Source organism: Stomoxys calcitrans, chromosome 2 (assembly GCF_963082655.1).
Source record: "Stomoxys calcitrans chromosome 2, idStoCalc2.1, whole genome shotgun sequence".
Taxonomy (NCBI): domain Eukaryota; kingdom Metazoa; phylum Arthropoda; class Insecta; order Diptera; family Muscidae; genus Stomoxys; species Stomoxys calcitrans.
Genome location: NC_081553.1, coordinates 2,049,280 through 2,071,569, shown reverse-complemented (window position 1 = coordinate 2,071,569; position 22,290 = coordinate 2,049,280). Strand labels below are relative to the sequence as shown.

The following is a 22,290-nucleotide window of genomic DNA, read 5'->3' as shown; positions in this document are numbered from 1 at the left end:
TAACAACAAAAACGCCAACACCAAGCCAGTGGTGGTGTTATTTGCCATAAAAGAAAATGCCATAAAATTTAATTTTCATTTTTAAGATTGAGGAGGACGATAAACGAAGGAAACACACGAACACACACACACACCAAGAGACAACAAACAACAGCTTTAAACTTTGCCAAGAAAATGCTGTATAAAAAATGTTCATCCAATCTTGCAATGCAAACTCATAGATATCGGTTAACGAGAGCAAATTTTCGTTGGCGAAGCAAGCCCCTCCCCCATCACCCACTGCTGCCTTGGCTAAAACTGTCAAAAATACACAAGTTATCAATTTTTAAACAAATAATTTTGGTAATGCCCATACTTTGTACGCCCTCCCTCCTCCCACGATACCATCGGCCGGCTATGATGTTTATGAAAAATTAGAAATTTTCAATTTTCAACCATGATGGCAGACGCAAACTGACCTTTGAATTATTCACAAAATGTTATGCAAAGATGCTTATCCCACCATCAAGATTGTGGCAATGGCAAAACATAAAATTTATGCTACACTTCTGGGAGCCCTTTATGGGCACTAAAACAATTTCACTTCACTTTTCAAACTGGAAATGCCTTTGCATTGCATTTGGCGAATTTATTCTCATCATTTTAATTTTGGCTTTAAATTAATTTCAAACAAAATGTATTCGCCCCACCACCAAGAAACATAAATTAAGAAATGTTCGCCTACTTCTTAGCTGTCTCTTTTCCTTTTTGCGTTTTGTGTGGCAAGTTGAAATTACGGAAGTTTTTTTGTGGCATCCCGTATACATTTTACGAGAGTATTAGAAAATTTCTAAATTTTGCGACAGTTTTTTTTTTATAACTAATGAAACATAATGAGCTCAAGCTATTTGACATTGTAGAAAATGGGAAATTTTAGAACATTTTGGCTACCATCGGCCATGGGGGAAGGAAAGCTGCTTATATTGTGATTCCGTTCCTTACTTATGAATATGACAAACATTCTTTGTTGTGCATCGAAAGAAACTGTGGAGCTCTGCAACCCACATGCCATGTACCATCCTACCAATCTTTTGGTATGATTTTTTGAACCTCTAGAAGGCTTTTTGTTATCATATTTGGATGAAATGCTAAAATTGCAAATTTGCCCACGAACATTCCATTAAGGAGGAGGGGGCAACCTTTTTCACATATCAATGAGTGCAGACCGATTCTCAATGATAAGCGGGTAAGTTTAAGTGAAATCAACGGACAGGCCGCTATTCATGAAATTCGGCAAAAATGTTTTTTTTTTTTGTTGCATCCTTCACCATAGGATGGGAGAATACTTCGTTATTCCGTTTACAACACATCGAAATATTGATCTAAGACCCCATAAATAATATACGTATGTTCTTGATCGTGATGACATTTTAAGCAGATGTAGCCATGTCTGTCCGTCTGTCTGTCGAAAGAACGGTACCTTTCGAAAGAGTAAAGCTAGGTGCTTTGGCGCATTCTCCAGATTCTTACTTTGCTAAGTTCGGCCGGGCCGAATCTTATATACCCTCCACCATGGATCGCATGTGTCGAGTTCTTTTCCCGGTATCTCTTTTTAGGCAAGGAAAAAATTGCTATGATATTGGAGCTATAATATTAAGTTATCGTCCGATTTGGACCATAATTGAACTGAATGTTAGAATCCATAGTAGAAGTCGTTTCAGCCAATTCGAATAAAAATTGCGCCTTTGAGCCCCTAGCTCAAGAAGTAAAAAAGTGTGAACCGTTTATATGGGGCTGTATCAGGCTATACACCGATTCAGATCATAATTGGCACATATGTTGAAGGTTATGTGAGATCCCAAATCAGTTTATATGGCAGCTATATCAGGTTATGGAACAATTAAAATCATATTTGGCACAGTTTTTGGAAGTCATAACAAAACACATCTTGCAAAATTTCAGCCAAATCGGATAAGAATTGAGCCATTAGAGACTCAAGAAGTCAAGATTCAAGATCGGCTTATATGACAGCTGTATCAAAACATGCACCGATATGGCCCATTTACAAGTATTTGTGCAAAATTTCAAGCGGCTAACTTTACTCCTTAGAAAGTTAGCATGCTTTCGACAGACAAACGGACGACCATGGCTAGATCGACTTAGGTTAGGTTGAAAAGAGGGTGCAGATATTAATCCGCTCCATGCTACTATGGACATACACCTAAGCCGGTAATCGGCTTGTTGTGCGCTCTAAAAACTATTAAGTAACCTCTAAAAAGAAAATTTGAGGTTAGGAATTCCGTGCTACTTACAAAATCCTTAATTGTTTTCAATACCACTCCCCTATGTTGGTCCGACAAATATTTCGAGGAGTTACAAACAGAATGACGAAATTATAATATTCCCCCCATCCTATGGTCAAGGATATAAAAAGAAGCTTTAAAAATCCAAATGGGGCAATACGGGTGAAACTTTTTAAACAAAAGGATGCCCTGAATTAGAGCGTGTTAAGTTCGGCCGGGCCGAATCTTGGGTACTAAGCACCCTGGATTCTGCCAAAAATGTACCCTTATTAACTGAGTTTGTATTTGAATTAAATTGATCTCAAGAAGTTATATCGGTACTTAGGGGCCTATGTCACCATATTAACCGATTCGGATGTTGACTGATGTTGTAACTCATAAGGAAAGGGGTTAACGCCAAATTTCAGCCAAATCAGGAAAATTTAGGCGTCTAAGGGCTCAAGAAGTCAAAAATCCGAGGATCGAAAATCCGGGGATTTATATGGGAGCTATATCTTATTGACCGATTCGCATCATACTTGGCATGGATGTTGGAAGTAACAACTCAAGTCTTTGTTCCAAATTTTATCCAAATCGGATGAAAATTAAGGCTTCTAGGGGCTGAAGAAGTGAAATCCGGGGATAGGTTTATATGGGGATTATATCTGTTTATAGACCAATTCGGATCATACTTGGCGTGGATGTTGGAAGTCTTAACTCCAGTCTTTGTTTCAAATTTTAGCCAAATCGGATGAACATTGAGGGGATAGGTTTATATGGGGATTATATCTGTTTATAGACCGATTCGAATCATACTTGGCATGGATGTTGGAGGTCATAATTCAAGTCTTTGTTCCAAATTTCAGCCAAATCAGATAAAAATTGAAGCTTCTAAGGGCTAAAGGAGTCAAATCCGGAGATCGGTTTATATGGGGGCTATATCTGTTTGTAGACCAATTCGAATCATACTTGGCGTGGATGTTGGAAGTCACAACTCAAGTCTTTGTACCAAATTTTATCCAAATCGCATGAAAATTGAGTCTTCTAGGGGCTCAAGAAATCAATCGGGGAATCGGTTTATATGTGGGCTACATCCAAATCTGTACCGATATGGCCCATTCGCAATCCCCAACGACCTACACCAGAAATAAGTATCTGTGTAAATTTTCAAGCTGCTAGCTTTAAGCCTTCCATCGCTATCGTGATTTCGACAGACGGACGGACATTGGGATATAGACTCAGAATGTCAAGACGATCCAGAATTTATATGCTTTATGGGATCGCAGATCAATATTTCGAGGTGCTACAAACGGAATGACTAGATAAGCATACCCCCATCCTGTGGTGTATACCCATCGCTAAAACTAGGATTCAAAGCATAATTCATTATAGTTTTTAACTTTTCTTTTATAGCTTTCCTAAAAAAACACAAAGAATAACAACTTGCAAGACATCAATTTACGATTTGTATATTTCTGATTTCTACTACAGCAAACTTTTTAAAATTAGTTCAACGCCTGAAACAAAGAGATTTCAAGTTCCAAGGAAAAGAAAAATTTTGTACAAAAAGGATACGAAATTATGTTTTTTTTATGATTCTCCTAATGTAGCCAGAATATGTAAAAAAAATTGACATTTTCCATAAACCATTTCAAATGGCTCGAAATCTCAGTTTTGAATTAAACGACACTTTTGAGGTCGAATTCTCCCCAATACAGTGTGCCGCACACAAATGTCTCGAAATTATTTGGGGCTTTACATTTCTCCAAAGTTAGCTGTAAACATCGGTCCACAATAAGCGGGCGAAGGCTTTTGGTCTAAGGACGGTTACCTCCAAACGCTTGGACCCAAATTTCGAGACCAGCATGTTGTTGGTCGAAATGAGGATTTCAATCTGTTGGAGGATTAAAAACCAAACTAATTTTTTGATAAGAATTTCTATCGACACATCATACAAAAATGTATGATGGCCGGAGATAGAGAAAACGTTTATTTAAATGGAATGGCAAGTCAATAACTTCAACACTTCCTTTCAAAATAGAAGACAAACACATTTTTACCACAACTGCAACATTCCACATCCAATTTTAATATTTTCAGGTTTTTCCGACATGCTCTTAGGCAAAAGATCAACAGCACACTTGTTCATAACTTTGGTATTTATGTCTCAAATGTTAAAGGGTATTCGACAGCATCAGGTACAGCCATTCGGATCTTGTATTACAAATCCCCCCTACACCAAAAGTAAAATTCATGAGAAACATTTAACGTTGACACATCGTGAGCCAATACATCACGACCCACAAAAATAAATGTTTCACTTTCTGCTAAGAAAAATAAAACCAAAAACAAAAACGATGCCATAAATTCATAACAACTAATCCAAGACGAAAATCGAAAAACGGAAGATTACGATTTCACAAATGTATGCTTGAATATTAAGATAGAATTTATGCAGTGATGGCGGGCATTTCATTGAAAGCACTTTACGTTATTATCTATCAATTAAACGCATGAGGAGTGGAGGTGAAAAAGACATTTGTTTGGCATTCAAAGCCATTGACACAAATCCCAAAAACATGTGTCTATCATGGCAGGTTTGTTCATACAACTGTAGTACAATGTATTGGAAAGGACAGCTTTTGGGATAATAAGACGAACTTGGTTAGTGTTGTATACATTTCGTAGTCTCGTTTGCCCAGTAACCCAAATCAAGGGGTTACCATTGCAAAAAATTCTCTGGAAATCAAATACGGTTACAAAAGGTCCCTAATTATATGAAGCCATCACATTAGTGTTTAAAATAATTAAAAACAGACTACGAAACAGAACTGAAGAATATTCTTTACGATATGTGCATATATAAACGATTGAAAATTGACCCGACTTCGAAATTCCAAACGAAAAATAGCAACTTCATTGGCCCAAGGATTTACGGATTGCCTAAAATTCATAAAGAGGATACACCATTGAGGCCAATATGTTCATATGTTAATTCCCCGTCCTGTAATATATGTAAATACTTGGTAAAAATTTTGGAACATACAGCCACGAATTCTAAATTAAAATAAACCACCCAGTTGACTTCAAGACAAAAAATCCATTTGCATCTCCGATCATTGAGCTCGTCCCGAAAGAGAAACAAACAAAAATTGTAAAATTTAATGATCTCGCCCTAACTGGCAAAAAAACTTTAAAAATTAAGAGAAAAATTCGACAGAGCCACAGAATTCAGAACAGCGAGAGCCATTGCCGTTGTCTTGGCGTTCGAAGCCATCAATACAACTTCCAACAGATGAACAAAATCATGTGAAGTACGGAAAAGTGTAATTTGTTACAGTTAGAATGTCTGTCATTACACAAAAATACATGCATTGGGAAAAGTACAGCTAATAAGCAGGGTTGTCGAGCTTGGTTAATGTGGTAGTTGTATCGCCATTAATACGATTCAAATACAACATGCCAACGCACGGCCCTTGAAGCCATCACACCTAATATGGTTGAAAAGTATTCTAACCAAAGACGAAACGCGTCCAATAGTGGTTGGTGCGTGTTGCTATCTTTGGCTTCCCTTTTCCATTTGCATCTCCGATCATTGAGCTCGTGTCGAAAGAGAAACAAACAAAAATAGTAAAATTTAATGATCTCGCGCTAACAGGCAAAAAATTAGAAACCTCAAAATAAATGACGACGATATTTTAATTTCATTTGATGAGATTTCATTATTTCCAAGCATCTCGGTGAATTTGACTATACAAACAATTGAGATAAAATGAGGAGGAATTGAAAATCATGCAACATTTTTAAGGAAATAATTTCATTTTGTATCAAGGACACAAGATACTTATGAGCAGCTCAAGGGCATGCCTATGGGTTCCCCAGCATCACCCATCATCGCCGATATTATTATGGAGGACCTATGGAGCCAATGATAATAACGAAATATGTGGATGATAACTTCGCAGTCGTAAGGAAATCGGATGTGGACCAAACTTTATAAGCTTTAAATGCTTACCACCGACAAATACAGTTCACTTAAGAGGAGGAACTAGCAAACAAACTACCATACCTTGACTGTATGGTACATAGACAAAATAACGTACTGAAAGTTGATTGGCACCAAAAATCGACCGCTTCCGGACGACTTATCAATTTTCATTCTAAACACCACAGACGAATAATCACCAATACCGCGACTAATTTTACCAAGAGAGATTTTAGCATTTGCGACACTGAGTTTTACGCGAGAAACGAGGGAAGAATCAAAGACATTTTAAAAGCCAATGATTTTCCCAGTCACACCATTAGACAATTGGTATGCAAAGCCAAACAAAGCTGCGGAGACGATTCGAAAAGGCCTAAAGACACAGAAGGAAAAATATACAAAACGGTATCATATATAGAAGACTTCTCAGAGAGACTAAGCAAATCCAATATCTACGATCAGGAGAAGTATCAGCTAGCCTGGAAGACAAACATGTCCGTCAAAGAGCTATTCAGCAAGACCAAGTCCAAAATCGAAAAAGATCGAATATAGTGTGTAAAATTAAATGCAACGGAGATAAGACCAACATATGCCCAATGGCATATGTTGGCACTACTATGACCAAATTGAAAACTAGACTCTCTTCGCACAAGTCAGACAAAAAAGCTGTAAATAAACCGCTAGAGCAGAAAACCACTGCGCCCAAATTGGCCACAAACCAAACTTCAAAGACGTTAAGATTCTCACTCAGGAGAATCATTACAAACGCAGATTCACTCTTGAGATGCTGCACATTATTGACATTCCTCCTCAGGAGAGAATAAATCACAAGAAAGACGTTGAAAGTTGTGCAAGAGTATATCGACACGTCGTCAATAAACATAGAAAGAGAAAATCAGTTGACAACCGAAAGTGAGACGAAGAGAAGCACATCGAATGTTACTCCTCAATTAAAATGTAAACATTTTTGTTAATTTCATTGTGATTTATTTCAATTTATTGTTTATGGTTTGGTATTTTTTTAAAAAAAGGTTAGACGAAGTCAACTGAAATATCGGAAATAAATTGCAGCAACACCCAAAAACACTTTGTTTTAACTGTTAGACGAAGTCAACCCAAGATATCGGAAATAAATTGAAACAACACCCTAAAACACTTTGTTTTAACTGACCTGCAGCCGAAACCATTAGTAAGTCATATAAATAAAAAACAACAAACTTGGGTGCCAGTGAACAACTGTTTCAGTGGAAAAATAGAAGGATTTTGTTTGATAGATAAGGAAAATGAAGAATGGGTTCAAACTTATTAATATCATGGAGAATATCCAGTCATACATCTCGTCTCGGTAGAATATTCACACTGACAATGTAGAATCCTAGCGTATCCTCACATTTTGGCTCTTCGAACTTTCAACCAAAAAATATTATATGTCGACAATGAATACGCATTGATTTTTTTTATATTTAAGATTTTTATATTTCCTTTTTGAAAAACAAAAAAAAATCATGGTTCCGAACACAACTGAGAAGAGTTGTAAAGCTCTTAAAAATACCTCCACTAAAATGTCCCATTTGTTCCCATTTCTCCTTGGCATGGCGACCTACATAGATACGTGAATACGAAAAAACGGAAGCCTAAAGGCTGTCAATTGAAGAAGCACAAAACATGGTAAGGGGTTGTTAATGATGACCATATCGTGGCCATTAATTTACTGCTGCAAAGTGTTCCCCTGGGGACACCACTGAAACTGTGATATATGGGTGACATATGAAATGTGGGCATCTCATGTTTATCAGGGGATTTCTTGAAATTTCGTTGTCTCTCATCCCCAAGGCAAATCAAGACGATGGTGAGTGAATTTAATTTTTGTTCTTTAATTTTTATGAAGGCTTATTTTTTATATTTGTGTAAATAAACACATTGCTTTTATAAATTTAAACCCTTGCCCGTGCCCGTGCCCGTGCCCTAGCTGATTATTGGATTCCAATTCGGCCTGGCGAAAATTTAAATAATCCCCACTAATAAGGCGAACACGAAATTTTTTAGCACTAACATTTAGTACTCATAAAAACTACTCGAACATGGTGCACATTAAAAAATTTAAAGACTTTTTCCCAACACACCAGCCCCCTTTGCCGAGCAGTCTTCCCCTTCTGACCCCTTCTGCTTCTTTCTTCGAAACAAGCTGATGATGTGTGACAATTTCACGCCTTTCAATTGAAATTTTCCGTAACCGAATATGTGCGTCTCCCCCTCCCTCAGAGTTGTTTTCTCTGCAGCCCAATAAAATAAACTCTGAAAGGCGAGAGAATTATTCAAGGGGAAACACGAAACTAAACTGGCTGTCAGCCGACAGAAAAAAATCCAAAAAATAATCGTTTGCCAAAAAACAACAAAATGAACGAATGACACATGTAGCCGCCAAGTCGTTGGAACGCGTATGGATTTCAGCGCATTAAAATGCAGTAAAAAATAAATTTTCGTCTTTCTTAAACATTTAAGACAGGCATAAATCAAAACCCCCCCCCAAACAGACAACAGGCAAGCAGACCAGCAACTCGAAAAAGCCGCTACAAGAAAATTAATAACAAAAAAGAGTGGCTGCCTTGGCCAAAGTCTAATAAAATTTATTAACAAGCCCCACACAACCAAAGGGAGACACCATCGAGCCATGCATGTCGTTGTCAGAGCCCCTCTGGCGGGTGATGCAACTAGAAATGTGTCTATGCCACCTTCCCTACCCCTTCCAATGGCCAGCTGCGCTATGGGCAAATGGAACAACATTCGTTCGTTTCTGGGGCGAAATCCCACAGCAAAAAAATACACAACTAAATTAATTGGAATTTAATTTTGCCACCTCTTATTTATGAAGACAGGCCAATTTTACTTGGGTCATTTTCACACTTCATAATTCTCTCAAAAGGAAATGACCATTTTTTTGTTTTTAGTTTTCCCTCAAACATACAGAGAATAAACATGTATGCATAAATTAAATGAATGGATGCTCTTTCTTCACACCGGTCTTCACCTGCAAGAGGAAAGTATGAAAAGTGTTAACATTTTTTCGTTTTTGGTCATTTTGGTTTCCAAGAGTATAAAAGTCACGATGATTTATAAAAAAATTGCCAATAAAATTTACCCTTTGACAAAAATTAACTTTTTACTAAATATTGTGCAATAGTGCCACTGCATTTGTCGTCTATCGCTGAATGTTTGTTTTTGGATTTAAAAAATTATTTTTTATTTTCAAGTTTTGAGGGTGTTAGGGCGAAGATCGTATATTTCAAAGTTTCTAGCAATGGAAAAAAAGCCACAGATCACAACACACCAACCGCTGTAAAACACGTTTCGCCCTGGGTTGACGATGACTTATTCAACCAGTTTAGTGGTGGATGCCTCAAGGGTCATACAATGGTAGATCGGTCGTACCTATTTCGCAGTATATTCGATATAAGTAAGGCGTACCACTGTGTGATACTTGAAACATTCACACCTAATGTGAATGAATAAGTCCCCTAACCCAGGACGAAACTAGTCCCACAGTGGTTGGTGTCTTGTGAACTCTGGAATTCCTTTTTCAATGCAACAAATCTTCGATCCTTAAGCTCGTCACTAAAGAGAAATAAACGAAAACATATATGCTAGACATTTTTTTCTGAAGATTTCCTAAACAGCTTAGTTCTTAATTTAAAACAAAACTCTTGTTGTTCTATAACCGTTTAACGCTGAATTATGAAGTTTTAATTCCTTGACATAAAACCGCATATTAAGACCAAGTGAATCTAAACCCTAAATCTAAAACCCACCACCGAAGGATGGGCGAATATTCATTTTGTCATTCAGTTTGCAACACATCGAAATATCCATTTCCGACCCTATAAAGTATTGATCAATGTAAAAATCTAATACGGTCTAGCCATGTCCGTCCGTCTTTTCGTCTGTCTGTTGAAATCACGTTACAAGCTTTAAAAACGAAAAGAATTAGCTGACACTATGCACAAATTCTTTTCTTATTCATAGCTTCCATATAGGCCGATCTGCTTATTAAAGGTCTTTGATCCCTTAAAGCCACATTTATTGTCCAATTTCGCCTTGACATTCGTATCGAGTACGGTTAAAATCGGGCTATATTTGCATATAGCTATCATAAAGACCCATCTCCATAAAAGGCACATTTATTACTCGATTTCTCTGAAATTCTCCATAGTGAGCTATGTTAGGCTCTTCGATAGAAAAGCTCAGTTTTTTATTCTATTTTATTTTACAATTCTATTTGAGCAATTCTTTTCGCCCCCCAAAAAACTGTTCAACTAAATTCGGAAACCGTGTTTTTGTACATTTAACCATAGGATGGGGCTATACTAATCTGGTCATTAAACTTGCAAACCTCGAAATAATAATCTGCAACCCTATAAATTCTAGCCATGTCCGTCCGTCCTGCCCTCAGTCCGTTCTTCTGTGGAAATCACGAAAGTGTCTAAACGAATAAAACAATTCGCTTTAAATTTTTGTTTCCATATAAAACGATCTCCCATTTTTATTTTTGAGGCCCTGGAGGGCAGGCATTTTGCACAATGACTTCTCGTATGACCGACATCCATTGCCCAAATTGATCCATACATCTCATATAAACCTATATGTCGACTTGATTTCCTGAGCACCTACAGAAAGCAATTCCTATTCAAATAAATAAAAAAAAAAATGGACTTTGTTGCTTGACCTCCCATTATCCTTTTTATACCCACCACCATAGGGTGGGGGTATACTAACCAAGTCATTCCATATAACATATCGAAATATTTATCTGCGGCGCCATAAAGCATATGCGTATATTTCTGATTGTCTTGACATTCGATCGATCTAGCCATGTCCTTCCATCGGTCCGTCTGTCTATGGAAATCATGATAGCGGGCAAACGCGTATAGCTAGCCGTTTCAAATTTTGCACCGATATTTCTTTATGATCTAGGTTGTTGGGAATGATAGATGAGCCAGATTTAGATATAGCTCTCATATAAACCGTTCACCGGTTTCGACTTCTTGGGCCCCAAGAAGGCTCAGGTTTCAACCTATTTGACTGAAATTTGGCACAACGACTTCTGTTCTGACTTCCAACATCTGTGCCAAGTAAGATGTACATTTATGCCCTCCAACACTAACGTCAAATCCAAACTGGGTTAAAAATGGTAAATTTCTAACAGAATCCATGGTGGTGGGTACCCAAGATTCGGCCGGGCTGAACTTGGCACTCTTTCACTTGTTTAGTTTCCGCCTTTAAAGAGAAGCAGTGCAAGGAAATTCACAAATGCGATTCAGGGTGTCGGGTGCATAAGATTTGTCAGTTTTTAATTGGTTTTCTTTTTCTTACAATAATACATTTCTAGGAGATTTAATTATCCATATAATGATGTTTTCTTTAAGGCATTTGATTGGTTTGGCATTCCATATGCTGCCAAATGAGTTCAAAAATTGGCTTCGCCCACTTGCCAACTTCATTATATATCATCACATGCCATCACATTAATGGCGTTTTATTTCTTCTTGAAATCTCCAAGTCTAAAAGCATCTGTAATTTGGACCATAACTGACCTAGACGTGTTAGAAGTCAGAAGCAACATTTTTTTTACCTTTCGGATAAAACGCGATATGTGCGTTCCCAAGAAATCAAACCAGAAGATCGGTAATACGAGATCAACTAAATTACCCGATGTGCTGCGTTACATTATAATAATAAAAAGGCATAAAAGCATTTCTCAGCGGTGTTTATCCCTTCCTAGTTTGCCCCTGTTCCTTAATGGAATGTTCTTGGTCCAATTTGTTTGTATGTGTCCCAAATATGGGGATGGGGCAGTCTTCTAGATACCCTACCAAAATGTGGATGCCAGATTCGTACTTTACTCCCAAACACCTTGAACTTAAGTCACAACATATTCACCGGATCGGTTTATGGAGGAGGTTGGAGTTTAAGAATGAGACACTGAACTTCAAAATAACCTTATGGGATTCAAATCCCATACTATTCCAATCTGCATAGGTGCATAAGTGGGGAGAGGCGTTCTGCTCAGTTATGTAAGGTAATGTTGGCAATCGGAAATGAGGCATACTTAGACTATTTTAGTTGTTTATAGTAATACCAAAGACCAAACCCGCTGATGAGAGTCGAATTCGTGACCCCAGCGCTTTTTATCTAATCTTGCTACAAATTCAGCTACCGGGTACCGTTCTCCTCAGTTCATATTATGGCTTTCTACAATGGTCCACGAACCAAAAATCGGTTAAATTAGTTTGCCAATCTCTAAGATATCACATTTTAAGACATTTGGGAGTTGGGAAAAAGGTTCGCCATCCCTCAACTATCTACGTTCAATGAAGGTCGTTAAATGGATTTTAACCAAACTTTCTGCTCCACCATCCTTCGAAATTAAATGAGGAAAACTTGTGTTTTTCGCAATGTTACAAAATGCCTCACATGAAGATGCAGGGAAGTAAAAAAAAACGGACAGGAAAGGAAGAGAAATAGAGGCAAACGTTGTAGATGATGCCTTGCCGTATGCATATTTGTATGTCCATAAAGGCTATGGAACAAACTTGCACACAGATAGATATGTATGTACAAAACTTGCCTATGCACACATACACACATAGCTCACATATCGAATATAAAAGTTGTTTAGTAATATTTACGAAAAATGGGATCATTTCTTTAGCTTATGTTCATGTCGGTGCTGCTGTTGTTGTTGTTGATGGTGTGGTTGTCGCTGCTGTTGTCCATGTTGTCGATGTTGTCTGTAAAACGGCCGGTCGACCGGCCATCATCTAGTCACAGGCAGAATACAGAGCAGCAGCACAGCATAAACGACCGACCACCTGACAGGGTGAAAATTTATGTTTGCATGTTTATCTATAATTTATATTTATATGAACTCTGCTACATAGCTCCCTCCGTTGCACCCTCCCTGCCAGCCTGCCTTCCCTTGCTTTGCCATAAGAAGTACAGGAAAAACGGCAGCCAAAAGCCAGCAAACAACAATGGCCACAACTATTCGCCCAAATATACCAACACAAACACACACACACACACACTCGCAGAAAGCACCCAGGTCCGGGGGAACTATGAAAGACCAGAAACACCGCCGCCAGCCATAAGAACAACCACTACCCTGGCAGTGGCAGCAGCATAGGTACCAAGCTAAGAAACAAACAGGCCGGAGAAGAAGATAAACAGTTTTTGGACCCATAACTTATCCTAAAGGTACGACGACGACGACGACGACAGCCACAATAGCAAAGATGACGATGAGTTTTGGATGAATGGAGTGGTGAAGTGTGGTTCGGTTGTTGTGCGGTGCTTTGGTTCAGGTTTGGCGAGAACGTTACAGAGTGTTTGGTGTAAAAATAAAAGCGGTCACTTAAACTTTTCCCTCCCATTTTTCTGGTATTCCTGTCAAACCCATTCCCTACGCCACACCACGTCACCTCCCTTTCTATTTCTCTGCCTCTGAATAAAGAAAACATTCACTCATGTGTGAATTTTTGATGATAAAACCAGAAGTCAATATACATAAACTGCACGATATCCAAACATACAGATACCCACATGCGCTCACACACACACACACACATACACACCCATGGCTAGAAAACTTATTGAAGGACATTTTCTGTGTATGGGCATCTCTATGTTATCTATGGCATGGGTATTTGTGTGAGCACTGCTTAAGATACTTAAAAGTGTTAAGCTCGTGGATTTAAATAAAAGTCGGATTAAAGAATCCCCCTCTAGGAAACTGTCAATGTTTTCCATGAATCACATGCTGCAATAACGAATTTTACGTTAAACACTTTAGAAAAACACAAAAAAAAGTGTTACACATTATAAAATATGTACATCACAATTAAATATTATTTTCAAAGCCCAGGGGAACAAGATTAGACTCGATTGCAATAAAAGGACCTAGTCAAAGGTTATATGAACAACAGCGCCTAAGCATTTATTTAGAGAAAGATCAGCCTAGTGTGACATACCGATGGAGAAACGAAACCCTGCGCTTGATCCTATGAGTGTGCTGGGCAAGGTGAGGGACACTGCATAAAATACCATACGTCCAGAGCAGACAACAGAGCGCCAGCGTCAATAAGTCTGCCACAGATCGATGCACTGGTGCCCATTTTTAGTCCCGACTCTTGTGGTGAACATAAGTATCAAAAATCCAAATACAAATGATGGAAACGGCAAAGATGTTTCTACAGACAGACACCCCATCAGAGTCGATCTCGAACAATAACAAAGACATACGGAAAGACACACTCAAAAAAAAAAACTCATAAGCCATTAACGAAATTTTCGACAAGTAAACATCAAACTCGGACAAATTTTTTCAAATGTCATTGCTGTAATATTACCTAAAATCGGAAGAACATCTATATAGGATCTGTATCCAAGTCTGAATCAAGTTCTTCAGTTGGATGAAAAATGCGATTTGTTATTTGAACGCAAATTAATATGGAATTTAATTCGAAGTCGATCCGTACACCTATCAATGGGTCTACCTCTCTTCATACAAATGCACTAAGATAGAATACCCTATACCACAGTAGTGGTACCAATGCTCACTGTTAGCTAAACGACCACTACTCGATAAAAAGAAATCATAAATGAAACGTTTGATAGTACGCATCTATACAATCACGCCCTCTACCAAACAAAAGATACACATGAGAAAAACAATTCAAAGAATTGAACTTATCGTGTTGCAAAACATTTTTGCTGTAAACATAACATTTTTGACCTAAACGAATTTTTTTTAATTTTGGCGTAAAAGACCATTTTACCATAAACGAAGTGACTTTTACATCAAAAATTTTCAAATTCACGACTACCGTAAACTGAGGAGGGAAATTTTACAAGAATAGTACTTCTATGTTTGTAGTAAATAGATAGTTCAATCGTTTTATTTTTTGCTTGCACTGAGTCTACAATGAAAAAAAAGTTGGCCCAAAATTTAAAATTTTTCCTTATTCGTAGGATTTCAGCAACGAAAACGAGCCAAAGAATCAAAACCTTAAAAAAAATATGCTATTTAATTTCCTCATTTCTAACAGTCATGACCATCCGTTTCGAGTTAATCGCCGATTGATTCTTATTTAACTTTATAGCTGATTATCCAATTATAATTTTTTGAAAAATTATTTTATTAAAGACGCTACTTTAACTACGGGTTACTGTTGTCTTGCCCCAAGTTCAATTTCCTAACTTTTAACAATATATTGACCTTCATTTTAGATTTTTGTCTTTAATAAAAAGGCGCAAAGTTAAGGATTTATTAAAAATTTTCAGTGTAGGTAATGCTTTACTGAATTTGATTACCTTAGCCCTTCCTTTCTCCCTCCGTTTCACAGTAATGTGAAGTTATGGACCATACTTGTCATGGCTGTTACAAGTCATAACAAACTGCCACGTAAAAATTTCAGCCAAATCTATTGATAATTGCGCCCTCTAGAAACTCAAGAAGTCCAATAGAGAGATCAGTTTATTTGGTGGCAATGTCAAGCGATTATTGACTGCTATGAAAGACTCAAGAAGTCAAATCGCGAAATCCGTTTATTAGGCAGCTATATTAAATAATCTACCAGTCGATTTGGCCTAACCGACTTTCGATAATAAGAGGTATTTGAGCAAGATTTTAATTTCTGAAACTTTTCAAGATCACATATCAATATTTCGACGAGTAACAAACGGAATGACGAAATTTCACAAGCAATTCTATTTAGCTTTTTTTATACCCACCACCGTAGTATAGGGGGTATATTCATTTAGTCATTCCGTTTGCAGCACATCGAAATATAGATTACCGACAATACAAAGTATATATATTTCGGATCGTCGTAAAATTTAACGATGTCCGTGTGTGTCCGTCAGTTGTAATCACTTTCCAGCCTTTAAAAATTGAGATATTGAGCTGAAATTTGGCACAGATACGTCTTTTTGATGCACGCTGGTTAAGTTCTTGAACAGGCCAAATCGGACTATATTTGGATATAGCTGCTATATAGACCGATCTGCCGATAAAGGGTCTAATGCCCATAAATGCTTTATTTTTTAACCGATTTCGCTGAAAAATAAATATGGATTAAATCGGACTATATTTAGATATGGCTGACATATAGACGGATCTGCCGATAAAGGGTCTGAAGCCCATAAAATCTTTATTTATTACCCAAATTCGATGAAATTTGAAACAATGAGTTGTTGTAAGCCTCTTGATATCCGAGTTTAATATGGTTGAGGTGGGACTAGATTTAGATATAGCTGCCATATAGACCGATCTGGCGATAAAGGGTGTGAAGCCCATAAAAACTTTTTTTTTCCGATTTCGATGAAATTTGAAACAGTGGGTAGTTTTAGGTCTCCCGACATCCATTGCAAATATGGTTCAGATCGGACTATATTAAGATATAGCTACCATACAGACCGATCTCCTGATAAAGAGTATGAAGCCTACAAAAACTTTATTTTTTATCCAATTTCGCTGCATAAGTTATCCATATATACCCGAGGTCGTGGGTATCCAATGCCTTTTTACTTGCTTGTACTGGTTGAAGAATTCTTAACACCCTTTTTAAGCCTAGCCCCATATAAACTGCTCCTCTATTTTCCATAAAAATGGGATATCTAAACAGCCACTCACATTCAAATATTTGAACAAGAAATTTAAATAACTTGCATTCCATTGAAACTTTTTTAGACTTCAATTCAGGCCCCATGGGGTTTGGGGTAAACATAATTCGGCATTACTCGTGTCTGTTCATTACGACTACCCTCACTGCCAACATAATTGGCTCCCTCACCGACCCTACTCACCGCACTGGTGTAAACTCCATTAACCCATGATGCATATCTTAAACATGGTCAAAACTCATATTAACTGTAACTAATTTTTAGGGGAGGAATAGCAGCACAAACTAAACGAACCTGTTCACATCTCAATTCTTTTGGGCAGTTGGGGGGGGGGGGGGGGGGGGCAATTGTCCAAGGAATTGAAAAATGTATTATCGACACTATTAAACCGCAACCCAATATAAATGCCCAACGAAACGGACATAAAGTAGCACGACGCAAAAGGTCGAAAAGGAAATGAACTCCTTGGAGAGACGACAACAGGGCAAACGAAAGTCATCGCCACAACCACTGCCCACTAACACCACCAACTAACCCATGCAAAGTTTTTCGTTAATCTAGTCTCTTGCTCTAAAAAGCAATGCAAAGACAAAAAAGTCGAAAACAAATAACCCTAAAAAAACACAGAACTGACCTTTTTTCCAATGGAAACTATTAAAATTTAGAGATTATCTAGGCAATCTCTGTGGAATAGCCCATATGAGCATACGGCATTCGTGCTCACGCACACACACGTGCTGGGGTGTTGGCTTGTGCATGTATATGCGCCCCCCCCCCCCGCCCCCCCCCCCCAAACAAAAAAAGGATACATAACCGAAAAACAAAATGCGAAACATAAACACATGTTCAAGAAACAACAACAATAGCAAAATAGCAGTTAATAACAAACGACCAATGTGTGTGTGTGTGTGTGTGTCCGTTGACGTACGTGGATGCCTGGCAAGAAAATAGGGGAGCTCTTCCCGAATCAGGCCTTTTAAGAGGCCTCAGGCCTCAAGTTGCACAACACATTCCTGCCTCTTACTACTCAAAATAGGCATCTTCGTAGCTTCGTAACTTTCGCAATGAATATTAAATTTTTTACATCAAATAGAATTATTTTTAATTATATGTACCTGCATATCTATATTGCAACTATATTTAGCGTACACTTTATTACTATCGCGGATAAATACTCATGGTGGTCGAGTTCTATAGAATTATTGACTCCAGACAGCGTTCCTAACGTTGGTGGATTGGTGTAGAACATCTCCTATGGAGACTTCCATAGCAGATCTCTAGTAAGACATCTGCTACAGACCTTTCTGAAAGCATCCACAGCAGATGACATTTCCTTGCCTTCAAATCTTGCCCCCATGTGAGTACCAATGCGCCAGTCGGCCTTGTCGCAGTCTTATAAGGCCTTCTAAAAGTGATACCACATCACAGAGTGGTGGGTGTACGAATGGAGGGTGGATGTTGTTTGTTTGTCACGGAAGGGTGCTGCGGTTTATCCTGCTGTTACTTATTTATGTATCCTGTCCGTGTGTGTGCATATGAGTTTAGTTAATATTTAAAGTGAGAGCTAAAGTACCGCAAACAATGACAACACCACCACCACTTCCACCACAATACTAATGTCTGCTTTCGCATTTCCTAGTCGGCTTGTTTGCTGGGTGGCCGCTTGCTCTGGTCGAATAGAAAATGTTATTCCATTTTTTATTGTTATTACTTTCGTTTGTGTGTCTATGCGCAAGATTTTTCCTCTTTTCCACACACGCACCCACTTATGTGCCTATCTTTTTTTGCTTGGTTTGTAGCTCTCTTTGCTCTAGTGCAATAATTCTCAAACTTAAAATATTTCAAAGTCCACTTGGAAAAAAAAAAAACTTTAGCTCCTGCTTGTGCGATGCCTTATATCGTATGATGTCCTGTGTCCTGATGGTGTTGGTCTTGTTGTTTGTACCTGCACACTTAAGATATTAAAGATTAATAGCCACTAAACATCCCAGAGGCCCATTCGTCGATGCCTATGAGGATGGGTGGAAGGAGATAACGAAACGAAGCACCACGCATGGTCTCTTCACAAAATACAAGATTAATATCAATGATTTTATTGAATGATGAGAGGCAATAAAAACTCAACAAAATACCTTGCAACATTAAAAGCCAACAAACACGCCATCGCAATTTTAAATGTCTCATCCGATATGCATGGCGAAGCTGTGCCTTCAGTGTGTGCGTTCGTTCGTTCATGCATGCGTGCTTGAGTTCAAGCGTTCAAGCGTGTGTGTGAGTGAATGCGTGGTGCCCAGGAGCAAACCATTCAATTACACAATTAAAGATTATTTGCAAATTCAATGAAAATTGAGGAATATTTTTGGTTGCGTTGCTGCTTGCTGGCTGTTTTCTTGTTGTAACCTCCACCATAGGATGGAATGATGTATACTAACATTGTCGTTCCGTTTTGTAGCTGTTGGAAGTAATGATCCGAGACCCAACAAAGTCTTGATATTCTAAGTCCAGTCATGCCCGTGTGTCGAACGAACGCAAGCTAGATTATTGAAATTTGCACAAATAATTTCTGTTAGCGCAGGTCAATTGGGATTGTAAATGGGTCAAACCGGTTGGTTGGCTGGTTTCTCGAGCCTCTAGACAGCGCTATTCTTATCTGACTTGGCTGAAATTTTACACAATGATTTCCAACATGCGTGACAAATGTGACCTGACTCTGGCTTAAATCTGATATAGCTGTCATATATGCCGATCCCCCTATTGCACTTCCTGACCCCTACAGAGCGTAGATTTTGTCTGATTTGGCTGAAATTTTGCACAACGACTTCTCCTATGACCTTCAACTAACTTGCCATATATGGTCTGAACGGGTCCATAACTCGATATAGCTCCCATATAGACCAATGCCCCGATTTAACTTTTTGAGCCTCTAAAGGGCTAACCTGACATTTTGCACAATGGCTTCTACTATGGTCTCGAACATCCAAACCATTTATGGCCCAAATCGGTCCTTTAACCATTGTTTGCCTATAAACAGATACAGAGCAAAGAACTTGACAAATGGTATCCATGGTGGAGGGTAGATAAGATTCGGCCCGGCTAAACTTAGCACGCTTTTACTACTTGTATTTTAAATTAAATGCAAGCACGACCGCTAGTGACACTTTAAAGTGAACTATAGTAAAAAGTTCGGTCGGGCCGAACTTTGGATACCCACCACCACGGGTATATATGTAAAACCCCTTTCGTCACACTCCGATGAAAAAAAGTGGTCTTATAAATATAGGTAACTGTTGAATTTTGTATTTAAAATTTCAACAAAATCGGGGTATAAATAAAGACCTCTTAACCAGCATATAGGCCAATATGACAGCTATATCTAAATACTGTCCTTTTTTACATATTTGGGTCGGTTGGCGGGCGGCCTAAAACTACTCACTGCTTCAAATTTCAGTGAAATCGGTTGAAAAATAAAGTTTTTATGGGCTTCAGACCCTTTATCGGGAGATCGATATATTTGGGTCAGATGTCGGGAGGCCTAAAACTACTCACTGTTTGTGGGCATTAGACATATGTCGGAAAATCGGTCTATATCGGCGCGATCAAGAACTTAACCATCGTACATCAAAAAGACAGATCTGTGCAAAATTTCTGTTCAATATCTCAATTTTGGAAGTCTGTAGAGTGATTACAACAGACGGACGGACAGACACACGGACATCGTTAAATCGTCTTAGAATTTTACGACGATCCGAAATATATATACTTTGTAGGGTCGGAAATTGATATTTCGCTGTGTTGCAAACGGAATGACTAAATGAATATACCGCCTATCCTACGGTGGTGGGTATAAAAATGATTGCCTTAAACGGAATCACCCTGAAACTTTTTGGAACATTTCTATTTTAACAATTTTTCATGACTTATTTTTGGCACATATACTATTTCAAAGAATGACAAACCACCACTTGTTTGAAAGATGCACTTCTCAGCTGTCAAAAACATAGAAATGTACTTCATGATGTCAAACCATTGCAATTGTTTAGTTAAAATAACCCAACAAACCGATTTTATAAGATCTGAAGGTCAGGTTTGTATAGGAAGAATACGAAATCATCAAAAAATGTTTGGAAAATCTTTTTATACTTGAGATATCTGGAGAATATTAAAATAACCAAATAATTTTGGTCGGATTTTGTAGGATTTTTCCTAAATTTTGGCAGGAAATAATTTTCTTGAGTGGCAACACTGCTTACACTGCCAAGTACGGTCCATAACTTGATATAACTCCCATATAAACCGATCTCCCGAATAGTCTTCTACGGCCCCTAGATACTTCAATTTGTGCCTGATTTAGCAGAAATTTAGTAAGTAAAACACACAGATGTCTTCAAATAAGTTTGTTGTGGAAAGTTTTTACAGCATCCATGATGGTGGGTTGCCAAGATTCGGCCCAGCCGAACATAGCACATTTTTACTTGTTGGGTCTCAGATGAATAATTCGATGTGTTACAAACGGAATGGCGATCCTCGACATCTTACGCAACATCTGTAGCTATGCGCAACGTTAAGACTGTAACTGGACTAAATCGGCTCATATTTGATTAAAACTTTCATATTAACTGAACCTCGGGTTCGGGCCCCGAATTGGCTAAAAATTGCTAATACACAGTCCAGTATTATTAGCTCCTAGCATTATCAATGCCAGTATTTATCAGCTGTCCTTAAGATAGGCCAAATAAAATAGTTTTTAATCATTCCCAAATATTCTTTTGTGAAAAAATCTCAACTCTAAATGGCTTCATAAAAATATGTAGCCCACTCCTTGAGCTATTGCCCGCACTCAATCATTGTCAGATTTAGTTCAAATAATAATCCACCTACATATAAACTAGCAGAATCGATGTTGTCTCTTGGCAGTATCCGTAGCATAAAAATGCTAAAGGCCAATGACTTTTCAATTTTAATTTACGAGTGGTACCTATATTTTAGGCAAAAATAATCCCTTTCGGATATAAATCCATCATTTTCTATTAATTTCCATATGGTCTCATTTCACAAAGTGGTCGATAGGTAGTTTATGGAATCATACATGTATAAAGTGAACGTTTGACCATTGAGCAATGCACCGGCCAGAAAAATATGTTGCAATTAAAATAATGAATTTCGGCCCATCACGGAAGCAAGTTGGTGTCACTTTTCGCTTCGCTGTGGCGTGTCAAATTCGATTAAATAGCTCGGAAAATTTGATTTAAACATTGCGGCTATCGGTTGTTGACCTCCAAACCATTTAGTTCAGGTCGACCGACCACCTGATCACAAAATGCAGGTGCACTGCGACGTTATTTAATATCAGCATTATTTTGAAATCAA

General features: G+C 38.0%; 1 protein-coding gene across 3 annotated transcripts in view; it reads right to left on the bottom strand.

The window, feature by feature from the left end:
- Positions 1-22,290, bottom strand: part of LOC106083506 (uncharacterized) — a 134,813-nt gene that overhangs the window by 86,736 nt on the left and 25,787 nt on the right. The gene's annotated exons all lie outside the window — the stretch shown is intronic.